Source organism: Castor canadensis, chromosome 5 (genome assembly GCF_047511655.1).
Source record: "Castor canadensis chromosome 5, mCasCan1.hap1v2, whole genome shotgun sequence".
Lineage (NCBI taxonomy): Eukaryota > Metazoa > Chordata > Mammalia > Rodentia > Castoridae > Castor > Castor canadensis.
The window spans coordinates 63,101,012-63,119,284 of record NC_133390.1 but is presented as its reverse complement, the minus strand read 5'-3'; the positions used below and the strand labels follow the sequence as shown (position 1 = coordinate 63,119,284).

Genomic DNA, 18,273 nt, shown 5'->3' with positions numbered 1-18,273 from the left:
ACTTATCCTCATATCTCCCTTGTGTGCTCTCGCTTTTATCTTGTGATCAAAGTCCAGTCACCTTGTTGTGTTTGCCCTTGATCTAATGTCCACATATGAGGGAGAACATACGATTTTTGGTCTTTGGGGCCAGGCTAACCTCACTCAGAATGATGTTCTCCAATTCCATCCATTTACAAGCGAATGATAACATTTCGTTCTTCTTCATGGCTGCATAAAATTCCATCGTGTATAGATACCACGTTTTCTTGATCCATTCATCAGTTGTGGGGCATCTTGGCTGTTTCCATAACTTGGCTATTGTGAATAGTGCTGCAATAAACATGGGTGTGCAGGTGCCTCTGGAGTAACCTGTGTCACATTCTTTTGGGTATATCCCCAAGAGTGGTATTGCTGGATCATATGGTAGATCAATGTTTAGCTTTTTAAGTAGCCTCCAAATTTTTTTCTAGAGAGGTTGTACTAGTTTACATTCCCACCAGCAGTGTAAGAGGGTTCCTTTTTCCCCTGCATCCTCTCCAACACCTGTTGGTAGTGGTGTTGCTAATGATGGCTATTCTAATCTTACGGAGTTTTAGTTCTGTTGTTCTGTATATTCTCCTCACATGCTTTATACTGTGTCATTGTTGATCTTGCTCTGGTTGAAGGACCACTATCATGTCCTGTCAGATTCAGAGGCCAGTTCTGTAAACTGTTTCAAGAGGTAAGGTCAAAGCAGCCTGCAGTTAGGGAGGGAAGGAAAGAAGAGCTACCAAAATGGTTAGTCTTTCTGGAGAACTTCATCCTTTTTAGAGTTATGTAGATCCTAACAAGAAAAAAAGTGATGAAGACCTTCAGAGAAAATAAAAAGAGGGTTTTGTGGTCTTTCAGGGATTCAGTTGATACTGCACACAGTATGAATAAACAGGTTGGGAAATGAAAAATGACAGAGGAGCTAGGCATAGTAAAACACAAAAGAGAAAAGGTATCTGTGAGACACATTTTGGGGCTCTTAAGAGCCCCCATGTATAAGGGGAAGATTGGTTAAAAAATAAAATGGGAGAAGAACTTTAAAAACCAATCAGAATATTCCATACTTTGCTTGATACCTCACAAAAGTATTGGACAGAGGAGACAGATGTTTTATTTGCTCATCTCCAGCATAGCATCTCTCACACTATCCTCTTACATTGCTTTCTAGATTGTGCAGGCTTCCCTGGGTTTCCAGGAGGACAGAGAAATCTGAGTAACTACTTTGCGCCCCTTACCTTGATCGGTGGATTAAACATTTGAAAACATTCCCCATATCCCATGAGGAATGAATACAAACCACTCAGAGTTCCTATTACCTGTCCTATCTTATTTTTAAATAGAAAGTCTGAGTCCTCAGTAATTATATTAAGCTTCTTACTCCACACAGATCAATTGCATACACCATTTGAAGCATTTTTTCAGCCTTTCAGAAAAGAGTAGAGAAAAAAGACAGAGAGAAATCACTTAGCAGCTGATTCACTTATTTTAAGCAGCTTTCTCCATTTTAAAATATAAAAAATTCAGGTCCTAGACAACTGGGTGATTTGAATGTTCTGTAAGGATTTGAAAAAGATTTTTAAAAAATCATGTGTTCTACATTCAGAAACCTGGATTTTCAGTTTAGTCCTTAAAAATTAACTAAAATAAAGGGAGTTTTCCACCTGAGCAGTTTTTCTTCTTTCTTTTCATTTGCTATCATTATTATTATTATTATTATTATTATTATTATTACTATTCTTTTTCGGTCAAAGCAGATGGTATGAAAAGCATTTATGTTGGTCTAACTGCTGACAGAGCTTAACCTAATAAACCAAGACTTGAAACTTGGTATTTCAATAAAGGAAACACTGAGGTATTTTCCATTGAAACCAACATCAAAAGTTTTTAATTAACACCATCACAAATTAATGGGCTAAATTCAAGACAGGGTTCCTACATACCCCACTGCTGGGAACGAGACAAGTAGGATCCATTGTGCATGTTTGTGTTTTATAGTGTATTTTTATTTACTTACTGAAGCAGAGTCCCAGCTGCACATTGCATGGCAGAGCTGCAAGAGTGAAACCTGCAGAGGGCTGCTTCACTCCAGCAGTTTCATTTTGCTCACTGATTATTGTCCTGAGTTCTTTGTGATTATAATTGGTTAGAAAGTTTGAAATTAGCAAGTCCTTGTCAGCCCATGAAAGCTTTGAAATCACTAGACTTGATATAGCTATCAAGCTTGCTGAAGCCTAATCACTTGTGGAGCTGAGAGCTCCAGTGCCATGGGCATTTTCAGTCCTCAGGCTGTACCCCACTGCCATTCACCACCCTCTGGAGGACCTTGTCTTGGAGGTAGGCTTTGTTTGGGGCCCTTTCTTTTCTATCACTGAAGCCTATTGCCAGATGAACAGATTTTGGAGCGACTAAAGAGGACGGGTCATTGGGAAATGAGAGCAATGGGTAAAAGACTGAAGTTGAAGATCAAGGGAATAGGGGAGACGGAAAAAGGGAAGAAAAAGCCTAAAAGAAAAAGGAGGCAGAATATAAGATAGATAGAGCTTTGTAAATATTGACTTTTGATTTCTGTGCAACTAAATTTGATGTCTTAGGATAGAACTTAAAAGGCCTTTGGGGTTCTTTTATTTATTTATTTTAGGCTTGCTAGCTCATTGTCAGAGGAAAGCCACATATGTATATATAAGGTACTATAACCTACTCACCACTGCCCCACCACATTTTTAGGGATTAGCAATACAATCCTTTCCTTTATACATTATGCTGAAGGAATGAAGGGTTTATCAACTCTTCTGTAACATCAGAAGTATCTATTGTTTAAATTGTGTTTTGAGCCCCTAAATCAACATTCTCCAGAAAACTCCTCTGCTGCTTGGTGAATTGCAAAATAAATTGGCCTTCCTTCTTATAGAAACCCAGGAGCTCCTTGGGCAGGGTTATCTAATGCAGAGCTTGTCAACGTGGTGAAATGCTTCTCTAGATGCTTACAAATAACTTTCTATAAAACAGATTAATTTACATTGAAAGCCTTTAAGCTTAATACATTCCTATGTAACCCTTAAACTTTTTCAATTTCTCTTCTGTTTTAGTAAAAATAAACTACAAACCAAAAAAAATTATTTCCATGAATTTAGAATGTCAGGAAATTTTTCAATAAGCCCAATCATGGTAAAATAATGCAAAAAGGTGGCCATTTTTGGAAAAGCTCCCTGAAGTAGTTCAAACATTTCTTTCCAGACACACAGGAAACTAAATACATAATTAGCACCAGGGAAGAGTCCACCTTCCATGTAACATACTAATGAGGCTCCAGAATACTAATGGCAATGAGACAGAAAGTTTGAAACACTCTTCCTGTACATAATTGTCCAACACATGGATTACTCACAGGGCAAGGTGAACAAGATAATCACTTTGGTATGGCATCCTCCCAGGCAAAATCAAAAAAGGTGAACAATTAAGAGTGTCACAAGAAGAAGAAGCCCCTGAAATTTCCAGAGAGTTTATTTTGTCCCCAGGTTAGTGCAAAAAAAAAAAAAAAAAACATGGTATTATGTGTTAGCTATGGTCTGTGAAAAATTCTTTTCTCCCTTACTTTTAGAAAAGTTTACCAACCTTTAATCTGGGAAGATAAAGGATTGACAATTATAGAACTTTCCCCTCCCCCAACAACGTCTGAAGTCTTAGATCATGTGGTGTCTACTAATATTCCATTGGTCAAAGCAAGCCACTTAACAAAGCTCAGATTCAAGAGACAGAGATTTATACTGCACCTCCATGTGAACACCTGCTGAACTGAGAGTTACAGCAAAGCTACATGGTAAGGTGCATGAATGTAAAGTTCTATTATAGAAAGCAAATAAAGAATTAAAGAATATAATACAATCTACCACGTGTATAGTATTGCTTTGGACTCAGAAGCAAATAGTTTGAATAAACAACTTAAGAAGCCTTGTATGGTGTAGGAACTTTTCAGTAGAGCCTGATAGCACATTTGTAATCAACATGTCTCTAACCATCTTCCTAGTCTTTCTTCCTAGATTACTTTTGAGCTCCTCAATAATGGTAACAACTAAATAGTAAGAGTCAGAAATAAAGCGCTCAGGAATCTACTCAAACTCTGTCACTAAACAAGAATGAAATCACATTCAGTTCTATTGATGTTCTCCCCTCAGTATTATCATCTCTAAAATAGGAATGTGACCTGTCCTAGCTATTCTTTTTTAATTTTTTTCTTACGAAAAGAATTCATAGGTATTTTAGAATCAGCAGATTAAACTATAAAGAGGACAATTAAATCACCCACAATCATCCAGAAGCAATTGCCTTCAAATTTTGGGGATATACCTCTCTAATAATTTTTCTATGTATACATGCATTTTTGTGATACACTGTGCACACTTTTATACCCTACTCTGTTCCTGCAACCTACTTTATAAGAAACATCCTATGTCTTTAAGTAATCTTCAAGATCTGTTTAGGACAGTTTAGTATATTCAACATTCACTATCTTGTTTTTATGAAATTTAAATCAGATCTAAAGCAAAGCTTTAAAAAGCAAATGTACTTTAAAACTAAAGATATTATTATTGTTGTGATTATAATTATAGAATTTGAGAAACCAGAGAAAAAGAAAGTAGCTAATATTTGATGAAGGCCTATTTTGTGCCATGCCATGTGTTTGGAACTTTATTTAAGCCATTTCATTTAATAGCCTGTTGACCTAATGAGACATTATAACGTAATGAGTAAACTCTGTGAGCTTAGTCTGTAAAGTCCAACTGCCCAGCTGCTAACTAGCTTTGTGACTTTGTGAAATTTTGTCTTCTCTCTAACTTTATTTTCTATCATAAAGTGGTAATGATGGTAAGAGTAGCACTCAACCTCCATAAAAATCTGTTCTAAGGATTAAATGAATGAATAACGTCAAAATGCTTAGAACATTAGTAAATACTAAGTATTAGTTATTATTTTCTATCTTTCAATGACTAAATCTTACTTGTCCATTAGCTTTTCTATTAAAATACAAATCTACACTGATTTCGACTTCTTTGGTACAGAAGTAAGTTTTACGAAGAGGCAATGTAATATAAATGCTAAAGACTAAGGGCTTTACATTTCTAGTCCTGCCTCCCCAGCCTTCAAATAATGTGGCCTCTGGGAATTTAGTTTATGTTCTTATACTCAGTTATGGTTTTCTCTTAAATGAGTAAATGCTAGCCATCTTATTGTTTTGATGAGTGTTTAAATGAGATAGTATATGTTTGGAATCTACTACCTTGCCTAGACAATAAATAACTCTGTAAATGTTAGTCATTTCTCCCTTACATTACTATTAAATTGTTTTATTTGTTTTAATAACTGGTATCACTAGGCAGGTTACTCATATTTTGCCAGTTCCACAGGTACTCATACATTATAAGTCAAAAAACGCCTAGAGACCATGTGGTGGCACTGATGCTAAGTAATGAACTGGTATACTTCCCAGCTATCTACATTTTATCACCAGTTTTCCTGACTTTAGCATGGTCTATACTCTGTTTATTTACCCATTGTTTGTTTCAGTAACAGTCATTATCAGACAATAGATTTTCCTTTTTTATCCATTGATTTGTAAGAATTTTATTCAAATGAACAGAAAACATTTTTTGTAAAGCAGCCTTTAGTTTCTTCTGTAAGCATATAAAATTATTGAATGAATGAAAAACTAAAGAGTGAATGATTGAAAAAGAGTGAATTATTGAATGAATTACTGTCTTATTCATCTAACAGTTCCTGAGCTTTGGTTATGACATTGTAGCATTTGTGTATCATTACTTGGCCATGCACATCAATACACAGTGCTTCTTTTATTATTTTGTTTATGAAACTCAGATGAAAGATTCAAGGCCAATACCTTCAGGGTGTTAACCAGCTAGATTCTAGAAGGAGAGAGACTTGGAAACTGTCCATATAAAGCAGAAGGAAATAGATGCTGTTATAGAAGAATAGGCAAGAAGGTATGGGAAATCAGAGAAAATGGTTGATTCTAAGGTGAGTGAGAAGGAAAACTTTTAGAAGGAAGTAACATTTCAAATAAATGTTGACAAATGAATGAGGTTTTCACCCAATGGAAAAAAAATTATAGGCACTCTAAGCTGTGGGAACATCAGGAGAATGAAGGCACGACTCTGGGATCAGGTTTGGTATGTTTGAAGAGAGGTGAAGGAACTTGTGTTGTAAAACCCTAGGGCATGTGAGGGGGTAGTGGGAGATGAAGCTCTAGTTTTTAGGAAAAAATCATGGAACTCTAAGGATGAGGTTTTACTGCTTAAGTAGTGGGAATCACCAAACATGTCTTAAAAAAAAAATGGAAGCCATGCACAGTTGTCATGACTATAATCCTAGCTAGTAGAAGGTAGCAGTTCAAGGCCAATGTGGGCAAAAAAAGCTCATGAGACCCCATATCAACCAATAAAAGCTGGGAATGATGGTATACACTTGGCATATCCCAGCTATACAGAAGTTGTAAATAGGAGGAGGATTGCAGTCCAGGCTGGCCTATGCACAAATGTGAGGCCCTATTTTAAAAATAAAGTAAAAAGGCCTGGGTTTGTGGCTTGAGTGGTAGATGCCTTCCTAGCAAGGGTGAGGTCTAAATGCATACCCTGTACCACCAGGGAAAGAAAAAAAAAAAAAAAACCACATGTACAGACTGTGTTTTCTATAGGACTCTGTTTGTGATGTACTCTGCATTGTTAAAGAATTATATACCAGTCTACTCAGGGGGCAGAGATCAGGAGGATCACGGTTTGAAGCCAGCCCAGCAAACAGTTCATGAGACCCTTATCTTACAAAACCCTTCACAAAAGATATAGCGCAGGTGGAGTGGCTCAAGGTGATGGCCCTGAGTTCAAACCCCAGTACTGCAAAAAAAACGAAACACAGTCTACTCAAAAACCATATCCTTGTAAGTGGACATTTTAGCCAGAAAAAGAGTTACTATATCTCAAATAAATTCAATATTAGAGTTACCTAAGACATATTAGAAAACTATTAGAGTTTTGTAAGACAAAAATTTGCCCTTGGTTTGATCTACAAAGTCACAAAAATAAGAAAATAAAAGATTATTTTTTGTGTGTATGGTACTGGAGAGAGAACCCAGGGCCTTGCACATGCCATTGCAAGTGTTCTACCAGTTAAGCTATGCTCTAAGTACTTTCAGATTTTTAGTTTGTTTTTCAGATCAGGTCTTACAGTATCTTTGTGCTGGCTGGCCTCAAACCATGATCCTCCTACCTCTGCCTCCCAAGTAGCTGGGGCTACAGACATATGCCATCACAGCTGGTTATCAGTATTCCTTATCTTAAAAATGCTTCCTTTATAAAGATATCAAATAAGAGCTAAAGTTTCTATATTTCATGAGAAAGCCCTTCATAATCAATCAAGAAAAGATTTTAATTCCTCTTCTGCAGAGTAGGAGTGAAGTGGGTCATGTTAAGCACTTGTGTGTTGCCTCCATACATGAGGCTGATGATACATTAGCTGATGATTCTGATAACTTTATCATGTCATCTCTGTCCTCTCTCATGAGCCACACCTATACCCTATGCCCTATACTAGTTTATAAATTAATTTTACTTTTCTTTGTATTTTCATTCTCTGTTATAATGCCTAGTACATAGTACATGTGCAATAAATGTCTTTAATAAATTGATAAATTAAGATAACTTTCTAAGATTATTCTTTTGCTCTTGGACTCTGAATAAATCCAAAATAATCTTCTTTGTCATTAAATTTTATATAATTCTGCATAATTTAGCCATAATTAATGACAGAATTTCAGAAACGTTTTCTTTATTAATATTCCTTCCTTTCAAAATTATCAACTCAATACAATTTAAGAGTCATACATAAGAAGTAATGATTCTGCAAAGTGAACCTGAAAACTACAAACTTTGGAATTGCCCATCCCTTAAATCTACATTATTTAACATCACAGACAAAACATTCATTGTGAAGGTGAAGGAGATAGTAACAAGGTCCGATAGCTGACTGGAGAGTTGGAGGCAGCAATGGTTACAGTCTCCTATTGCCCTTAAATTTTTCCTCTACTTAATATAGCAAACCTAACTTTGTATGGATTCTGTGTGTGCATTTTAAAAAGCTCTTTTTAGAAAAAGAATGGAAACAGTTTTCAGAGTGATGCTGGTATTAGTTGGTAATACAAGGGACCAATGAAGAGTGTATTTTTTAAGTTGAATATGTTCTTATTTTCTTGTTTGTTAATTTTTAAAGCAAATCCAAACATGTGAAAAAAATCAAAATTTGCCAATTTGAAAGGAACAAAAACAGCTTAAACCTCCTTTTAAAATTTCTAAGCTATTATGAGACTATTACAGACAAAAGATTGTACATGAAAGATTTTTTTTTTTTTTAAATCGGGTTGCTTTTCTTCAGGCACTTCAAAAAAGTCTTTGTCAGATATGAAAAAGAAATATATTCAAAATGAAGAGTAAATATAATTAAAACAGTTCCCTGCCTTGACATATAAGCTTCTTATGGGCAAAAATCTGTATAAATTTAATACTATGAAACTTGGGCTTAAAAAAAGAATAGAAAGAGTGGGCAGGGAGAGGAAGAAGTTTGAGTTTTACAAGGGTAGACATAGAAAATTGCAGTAAGTGAAATGACACTAAATCTTTAATTGCTTTTGATGAAAAAGTTTTAGATTCATAGTATTTTTTAATATTTTCCAAGATATCATATGGCTAACTTACAACAAATCTCATTTTAATAGTTAATTAATGAATGATATTAAATAGGCCACATTCTTTTGTTGTAAGCACAAACTTTCTGGTAACAGAAATAATAAGAACTCAATTAATTCTTCATTAAGAACAAATATTTACTGAACATCTACCTTAAATTCAATATTTAGAATATAGTATGGGGTTTTGGTTAAGGATTTACATTTATAAGCACTCATCAGTTAGGTGAGCTCTATGACTTTGGATTTCCTCCTGTGTAAACTACTCATTCAAAGGCTCACAGGGGAAGATTCCATGAAATAATGGCATAATACACTTGGCAGAGTTTCTGGCATGTAGTAAGTGCTCACTAATTTTTAGATATCGGTATAAATATTCAAATTATAAGTGAATATAAATATGACCCAATGAAGTTGTTATAAAATTTAAATTAACTAATACATGTTATTGCAGTGTACCAAGGACATCTAAAAGTTTAACTGCATATATATTTATATATATATATATAAAATATTTGGGAAGCTCTACACAAGACAAAAGGATTTATATTGATGATTTCTCTGTGAAGAAATACAATCTAACTGGGTAAAAAGATCATATGTCTTAATAGATAAAAATCAGTAAGTTAATGCATATTAATCATTGACCTTCCATGGAGCTCTAACATACATTACTCAATTTAATACTCACAATGGCTATATGAAATTGTGATTGTTATTATTACTGCTTTACACGGGAAGAAACCAGGACACAGAAGAGTTAAGCATTGCTAATATCTGGAGCTTAACTTTTACATCTTAACTCAAGAACTTGAGTTTTAACTAATGTTTTACTCAAAGCAGGGTATGTGCAAATGGGTGTGTAAATTTTAGAAGAGAAAAGGAACACTATGAACTAATCAGTTGGGGAAGAGGTTTAGGGAAGCAAGGAAGCCTGGACCTTCAAGGACTAAAATACAATAATTTCCCCTTATCCATGGTCTTCCTTTTTGTGGTTTTAGTCTACCACAGGTTGAAAATGTTAAATGGAAAATTCCAGAAATACTTTGTAAATTTTTAATTATATGCTGTGTTGAGTAACACAATGAAATCTCATGCTGTCCTGCTGCATCCTGCTCAGGATGTGAGTCATACCTCTGTCTAGTATATCCACATTGTATATGCTACCAATCCATTTCTCACTTAGTAGCTGTCTGAGTTATCAGGTCGATTGTAGTGGTATCACAGTGTTTGTGTTCAGGTAACCCTCATTTTATTTTACAATGGCCCAAAAGCATAAAAGTAGTGATTCTAGTGATTTGTATATCCAAAAAGAAACATAAACTGTTTCCTTTAAGTGAAAAGATGAAAGTTTATTATAGTTATATCTGTATAGGAAAAAAACAGTACATAGACTTCAGGACTGTCAATGGTTTCAACCATCCCTGGGTGATTGATCTAGGAATGTAGTCCCTGTGTATAACAGAGGAGTACTGAATTCATGTAGCAAACCTAGGCTGTCTCCTTATGCTTGAATCCTGATTCCTTGACATACTGACTGTGTGATCTTGAGTAAGTTTCTAACCTCTTTGTGCCTCTATTTCTTCATCAATAAAATGGGAAAATAATAGTATGATCTGGTAGACTTGTAAAGATTTAATGAGTTTACATACATGATTTCCCTGGTGTCTAGGATATTTAAGAGTTAAATAAATATTAGCTGATATCCACATCATTATTGTTATTGTTGCTGCTTTTATTGTTATTAGTGACTGAAATACTTTGGGTTTTTCTCCTTGAGTTACAAGCAAAATTTTAAGAGACGCTAATATTTCAAAGGTCTAAATTATTAGAACATTTAAAACATGTTTTTTCGTCTTTCAGCCCAAGAACTGGGCTTCAACCAAACATGATAGGAAAATACATTATGCCAGAGGATTCCATTGTTAGGTGAAAAAAATTCAGCAACAGAGTATGTATGGTAGCTTCATGTGATCTTTTTTTTTTTTTTTTGTGACTGCTCATTGATATTTCCCAGTTAGCCTCCTTAAGAAAATAGTAATGTCAAGTAAAAAATTATTGTCATTTTACCTCCTCTGGACACATAAAGATATTTTTTAAAATGCATATTTTTTAAAAGACTTAAAAATAGTGTTGGAAATACTAAGGCATAGATTGTACTGTCACATTTAGTTTAGTTCATTAAAGGGACAGTAATGTTCTTAGGGGCTAAGTGTATAGAAATCCCACCCAAAAAAATACAGTAACTTTATTCGTGAGAAGAATATGATACCATTCATTGACAGGGGAACTACTCAGAGCAATTATCCTAGGCTGTGTCTTTCACACAATGCTGTCAGTTTTTCCACTTTGATGAGAACAGCTGAACTTGTGATGCAAGGGCAAGATATTCCAAGGTGACTAGAAGACCAGTGCATTCGTTATGGTATTAGTGTTACAGGAATCTTGAGCAGAGACAAGGGACTCTGAGGCAAGAAAGCAACGCTTTATTGTGCCGACAAAGACTTCAGTGGACTCGTGTCCAAAGGCTGAGTCCTGAGAACAAAGGGGTCTCACCTTTTATACCCTTGCAAGCAGGTTACAGAAGCAATGAAATTAAAAAACAAGGTTTAACCCATATATGGTTACATGCAACTCTATAGGCTTCACCGCACTGCTAAATGCCTTTCTCCCCCTGGCGCTATGTGACCTTCTTCACGTTTGGGTTCTTTAGGTTTTATCTCTCTGCTATGCCATCCCTTCCCCCCTGCTACTTTATCAGAACTCAGGCCTGTCTGTTTCTCTTCTGATCCTCCTCCCTGCTACATTAATGATGCAGAAGGAAAAATTGTCTGTCAAACAAAGATGAAGTTTTTCTTAAATTTTATAGTAGAAGTTATTATGGACAGCACTTAACTGGACATGTTCTTTACTAGTGATCCCCACAGAAGTAGTTCATCACATGTACTTTTTTTTGTCTATCCTTTTCAAAGGCCCTTTGAAGCCAGAAAGCAAACACCCATATTTTTTGGTATGTGTGTGTGTATTTATGAATGCATGTGTTTAAGCACATATCACATTTGGGATGCTTCTCAGGGTAAGTATTAGGTATTCCATGCTACTTTTCTATAAATCAAAAGGCATTTCTAGTCTTTACTACTTCAGGCAAAGAAAATCAGTTACAACTCTGACTTTTTATATTTTTTACTTCATTCATTTATTCATTCATCACTCTACCATGTAAATGGATGAAAACTTCAGATATTTTAAGAAAATTTGAGTTTTCCTGCTAGATTGTATTCTCTGTTACTTGTTCACCTTGGTTTATAGTTGTTTTTATTCAGTCAACATTAGATTTTTTAAAATGTAAAGGTAGGAGTTTATCAGAACTAGGAGTTAATAATTAGAAAGAACAAGGTACCACATGCTTTTGCTTTTTTGTTGTTTGTTTTTGGTTTTTTCTGTCCTTTTCAAAATATTCAATGCCAACTTCGTTGCATGGAATACAGTACCTCTTTACTTACACACTGAAACTATTTTGTATGTAAGCTATAAAACAACTAGAATTAAAACTTGTCCAAGGCCCCAAAGCTTGTTCTTCACAAAAGAACCATTATGGCCAAATTGTTAGAAAGTATTTTGAATAATGCATAACTAAGTAGAGTAACTAAACAATTGCTTTTGAGCACCTGGAGTTTTCCCATTAAGATTTCTGTAGCCTTTTCTTTTGCTTTTGTGGTTTAGGTGATTCACACTCAGTATATGAAAGTTCTGGGTTCAGCACCTTGAGCTTTCAATGGAAGGATCTCCATGAAACTAGTAAAAACATAAAACAAATAATATCAGAACTGAGGACAGCCAAGTTTATGTGAGTTGACTCACCACAATATTTTCTTCCTGAGGAGAAAAGTTACCCCTTGCACATTTTAGTTGTCTAAATTTAGGTCTAAAAGCACAACACAGTTTCCTGTGTTGTATTTCTTAGTGCATATAAATGAGGAATCAAGTTGATTGTAAACAAGAACTTTAAACATTGCCTAGAACCTCACAGAACAATTTCAATACTCTTCAGATAGAAAAAGTATTACCTACCAAAAGAGGTATATTATGAATATAGTCCAACTAAGCAAAAATACAGTTAAGTATCCTAGTAAAGCTAAATATCAGATGTTGCACTGATGAGATATTTTCCATACAAGTAGAAGAGCAAAGTGTACGAAACATCAGGACTTGTGGCTGAGTTAGAATTACAATGTAGCTGTCATTTTTGCATTTCCTGCATTTCATGAAACCTTGCTCGTGATCCATTGAGAACATGGATTTATCTTAATTTTCACCCTTTGTTCCCCCTTTCTGTGATAAAAGTTATGAGATATGATGATGCAAAGTGTTTCTACTTATAATGGTTTCAGTTTTGTCCCTTGGCAGCCTAAATCTTCTGGATAATTCACTGATCGGTTAAATAGTTGAGGTTATTATTATTATAATTATTATTTTACATTTATATAGCATTTTCCTCTAAGGGGCTCAAGGCATTTTACACACAGTAAATTACCAAATAAGAATTAATCCTTGTATCATCCTGTGGGGTAGGTATAGTCACATAAATGAAATTCTACAGAAATGTCACCCATGTTACAACTCTCAGCCCTATCCCAAGCCCCCAGTGAACCTGTTCTGCTTACCTGAAGATAAAGCAGAATGCTGCTGGCATGGCAGGGAATGGCTGGGAGCAAGATCTTTGGGAAAGTGGTCTTGTGTCCTTATTTTAGTGTTTGGAACTATCTGGAGAATAACACTAATGAAAGCACTAGACATATATGCCATGATGTTCAGTTCACAGATAAGTTTCACCTCTGTGGCTTTGTTTAATCATGATACAGAACAAGGGTAGTGTGTGGTTCTAAAACTTTTGTGTATACAAAAATCACTTGGGGTGAATTTAAAATCAGATTCCAAGACCGTCTAGCCTACAAGAGATTCTCATTTAATAGGTCAAGAAGGGTCCCTGGGTTTTCACCACAGGTGATTTTGAGGTAGGTGGTGCTTACTCTTGCTTTGAAAAACTTGAGATAAAAAAGAATTGTAAGCACCTGTTCTACACATCAAAAAATAATTGCTCAAGAAGGCCACATGTCACACTATTTGGCAGAGCCTGGACAGGAAACCAAATTTGCAAATTCTAAAACCTATACTTTTAAAATTATAGCACAATTCTTCCAGGAAAGGGTAAGTAGAGAAACAAATGAAACAAGATGTAAATGTAAAACAAAAGAGAGAACACTCAGCTGTACATATGAGGCACTACACTGACATACTGACTGGCATCTTGGCTTCTTTGAAACCTCAAGTTCCTTTGTGATGCCTGGACATAGAGTATCATTACTATAGGGAAGGGCAGAAATCTTTCTTTGCAGTCTGATCCTTGGTTTCAGAGCTATCTTGCTGTCTCTGGCTAACAAGTCAATCAATTAACCAATCCAGCAGGTCCCTGAAGGATTTGCAATGTTCAGTATTTCACCCTCCCTACAAAATGAGTCTTCTCCTTTATAGGTGCTGCCACCAAAATAAAAGTTGGATTGTGCCAGGAAACCAAGAACAACTTTTTTAATGAGCTTCCTGTTTACATGAGATGGGATGGGTTTTACATTTTTTATTTGAAGCATTCTTACTCCATTTCCAAGAGAGAGAGAAATATATAACAGGAAATTGTTATGAACAATTTAACTGTTATTTTTCAATTTAATATTCCATTTAGGACAGTCTCATTCATTTTTTTCTTGAATTAATTTTTATTCAGTTTTCTTCAAAAACTGGGACAAGGCATTATAGGAAAAACTGCAGACAGACAGTGGATTCAAAGTTTGTATTCTGTTCTGAATTTCTTACTGAGAAGTGTGTGAATTCCATGGTGGAGTTTGGAGGTACATGTGGGAGTTATTTGGGGTTTTCAAAAACCAGAAAAACAGATATTCAGAGTTACTAGTGGTAAAAATTCCCACAGTCTGCGTAAATTAACCACACTCTTCAGTGAGTACTGCTGTAAATTATATTGAGAGAATGTCTGTGCCCTTCCTTTTTGCAAATACATACATCCTCTACCTATGGATAATAATTATTACTGTTCTAGTGAAATTTTTTTGCGTGTTTCACTACCATACGTTTTATTCTTAGAAATTGTCTTCTACCTCTGAATTTAAAAACACAGTGGTAATTCCCAGTCACTGAGTGGACAGATTTTACTTAAAGAATTCAATAGCCTTGTAATGATGAGGCAAAATAGCATCTACTCATTGGCAGGCGGGGATAGTAACCATAGAGGAGGATCCATTTGTAAAATATAATTGATAAGATATTCTCATGAAAGTACATTTTATAGATTTTCTGTAAAAGTATCTTTTATAGAATTGGTCTTTCAGGACTGCCAGGTTTGATCCCTTCAAGACTGCCTTATACCCAGGTTAGATTAATATTTTTCCAGAATATAAGAAAAAGAATATAAAACTATGTTTGCAAAGTTAAGAACAGAGCCTTAGAATGGGCCAGGCAAGTGAATGGCCCTAAAGTTTAAGCTCCATTTAATTCACAATAAATCCGCCTCTGCATGTCCTCATTTTGGGCTTTACAGAGCTCTCTTAATAAATATTATTGTTTCATATAACAAGATTAGTTGAGGATAATGCCCTTCTTTAAATATGTAGGTTAAAAATAATAAAGCATCATAAAAATAATGCAAGCCTACTTACCCAAAATCTAACTGATTCCATGTAGTGCTCATTCTCATTTATTCAGACTAACCCTAACATAATACTGGTCAACAAATACCATTAGAGCAGACATCGCTGTGTGGAGCCTGGTATTTCAAGTAATACTTGAGACAATAAACTAGAGGGCACCAAAAAATGTCAACAGTTCCTTCAAGTTCTTTGTAATGGGATTATAACTCTATTATGAAACTAATATAGAAACTAGAGTAGATTGCCATTGACCCATTGTCTCTTTTCTCTGAGTTGGAAAAGATGTAAGAAACATGGCTGCCACACAGCATTTTGCCTCTACCACCCATTTTTATACTCAATTATTCTGTTTCTTATTGTTCTTCAGGTATATTACATAGATTAATCTTTTTCTCTAAAACAACATTATAAGCATCTTGAAAACAGAATTAAGGTTTTTTTTTTTCTGAATCTTTCACAGTATTAGAGCATTACTACTTCCTTCCTATTTTTTTCTTGCGTTTTAAAACCTCTCCCTGTGCCTTGTTCCAGAAGTAATTTTTAGTAGTAGTCTCCTTGTAGGGGGTACTTAACAGTTTTGAATTGAACTACTGTGAAAACCTAAGAATCTCTACCCTCCCCATCCTCATTCTTTTAATACTAGAACTTCCCCTTAAAATAGAAAGAGCAACTGTTTTAGAGATGAATATAGAAATTTAAATGGGAAAAAAGAGGGTAAATGATATTGTGTTCTCAGAAATTATTGAGTTTCTAGGCTCTAAGTGACTAAGTCAGTTGTTTCATCTTGTTTCCTTATCAGTAAGATATGGATCCATAGTGCCCTCCAGGGAGGCAATTTCTTAAGAATCTTAGTGCAAATAAATTGAAGCCAGTTTTTCTGAGGCCATCAATACAGGTTAGTGTCTAGTTCCACTAACCAAAGTAAAATTCAAAAGCAAGAGGGTGAGTACAGAGATCATCATCATAGCCTGGCAGTGTGCAAACACCTCTTCTGAATGTCAATTTCTAGCATCTTTTCTTTTTTTTTTTTCTTCCTTCATAATATTTTTAATCCATTAAACTCATTATTGTTTGGAATAACATAGCCAAAAACCTAGAGAGGTTGATCGTGAGGGATGATCGTGAGCTGGGTTCATAAGTGGACCCCATCCCTGAGAGGAGCCCAAGGTCAGATGGCCCAACCTTGCTAAAATCTTTTTCCTAATCCTTAAGCAAAGAAGACTATACTCAATGCAAAGCATATAAAATAATTAAGACATTAAAAGTATAACATTTAATCAAAATAGACAGGTAGAAAAGGAAGATATGATAACATTTGTATTAAGCTTTCCCTTTGTTAGTTACTCTTTCTATAGCCAGATAATATTGCAACACTTAATCAAATTATCTAATTGAATCAGCTTTTGTGAAATTATGGCAGAAAATTATGTAGTATAGGTTCTATTTTCATAATTTTCTATTCTTTTCATCATTTCTAGTGGAACACATTTCATGTCAGTTTTGTGTAGATTTTTTAATCACCCTAAAATATTTATGTTTTCTTTACTCTATTCCTATGTAGCTTCAGGTTTATATCTCCTAACATTATTTTATTAGTGTATATTAATTAAACAAAGGAGTATCTTTGTGATATGTCCACACATTCACATAAAGTACTTTGACCATGTTCAATCCCTCATTATTCTTTCTCATCTCTTTCCCCATTTTAATGTGTTTCATCATGCTACTTTCACATATGCATATAATGCACTATTGGCATCTGAGAGTTGAAAATATTATTAAAATGTCAATTAAACCTGAAATTTGGAGAAAAGACAATTTTCTAAAATTTCTAATTTAATTAATCAGGAAAATGGAGTAACAAGACAGTTAAGTGAGTTTTCAAAGATGGTGAGGAAAAACATTCCATGAGGACCTAGTATTCTAGCATCTTTTCATTGGGAAAACAAGTGTTACCTCTCACAGGGAAACCCTTACAAAAATAAAATGTCACATTGGAATTTTAGCCATATTAATAACAATTTTCACAAATTGGACTTTCTAATTTCATTTATATTTGTCCTTCTTTGTATATGTAACCAACATTCCTTAACTGTGGAGTGAGTAGTACTAGGTTCAATGTTTACAGAATAGTTGTGGCTTACTTAAAAAATAAATTTCAAACTTGCCTTAAGAACTCACAGTGTACTTGCCTAGTTGAAAATGACTCTTGTAAAGAAATGGTCTGACACTCATAGCTTTAGGTCGATTCATCCTCAGAGAGGAGTGGTATTAGAAGTGTGATATTCTACACACGTGAATGTTTTTGATACATAGGGAAAATACTGTGTGTAGAAAAAAGTCTATCCTAGAAAATGGACTTGTAACTTTTCATAACTGATTTGAGTTAGCTTTTTAAAAATGTGACCATTACTTTTATAAACCATTTCAAAATATCCCATAGCAGGGTAATGTTGCACAGTCCCACGACTTTATACTTTAGTCCCCACCCTTCCTGCAGAATTCAAAAAAGACATTAATCTGGTTGGTGCAATAAGGTAAAATTATCTGTTTATATTATTTGGCATACTTAGTTACCAAACTACTAGTTGCAAAATAATTTGTTTAACCAGTTTCCTTAGCATTGTATCCAAATTTGTCTAGATATAAATTTTAAGTAGTGTTCTTCTTGGGCATATTCTTCAGCTCAGACCATTTCATAAGTTGAATATCCAAAACATTTATGTAAGTGATAGTTTAAGGCCAGAAATTCTGGGAGATTAGGCTTGTATAAAGGTTCTCAATAGCAACTATTGATAT

At 34.7% G+C, this 18,273-nt stretch overlaps 1 protein-coding gene across 17 annotated transcripts in view; it reads left to right on the top strand.

Annotated features, from left to right (window-relative positions):
* Zbtb20 (zinc finger and BTB domain containing 20) overlaps positions 1-18,273 on the top strand; it is an 815,899-nt gene that overhangs the window by 453,775 nt on the left and 343,851 nt on the right. Inside the window, exon 10 of one of the 17 annotated variants that reach the window (XR_012447941.1) lies at positions 3,611-18,273. This exon is cut by the window's right edge and continues 19,482 nt beyond it. The exons of the other annotated variants lie outside the window; for them this stretch is intronic. The gene's annotated coding sequence lies outside the window, so the exon portion shown is untranslated. The remainder of the gene's footprint in view (positions 1-3,610) is intronic. 17 annotated transcript variants of the gene reach the window in all.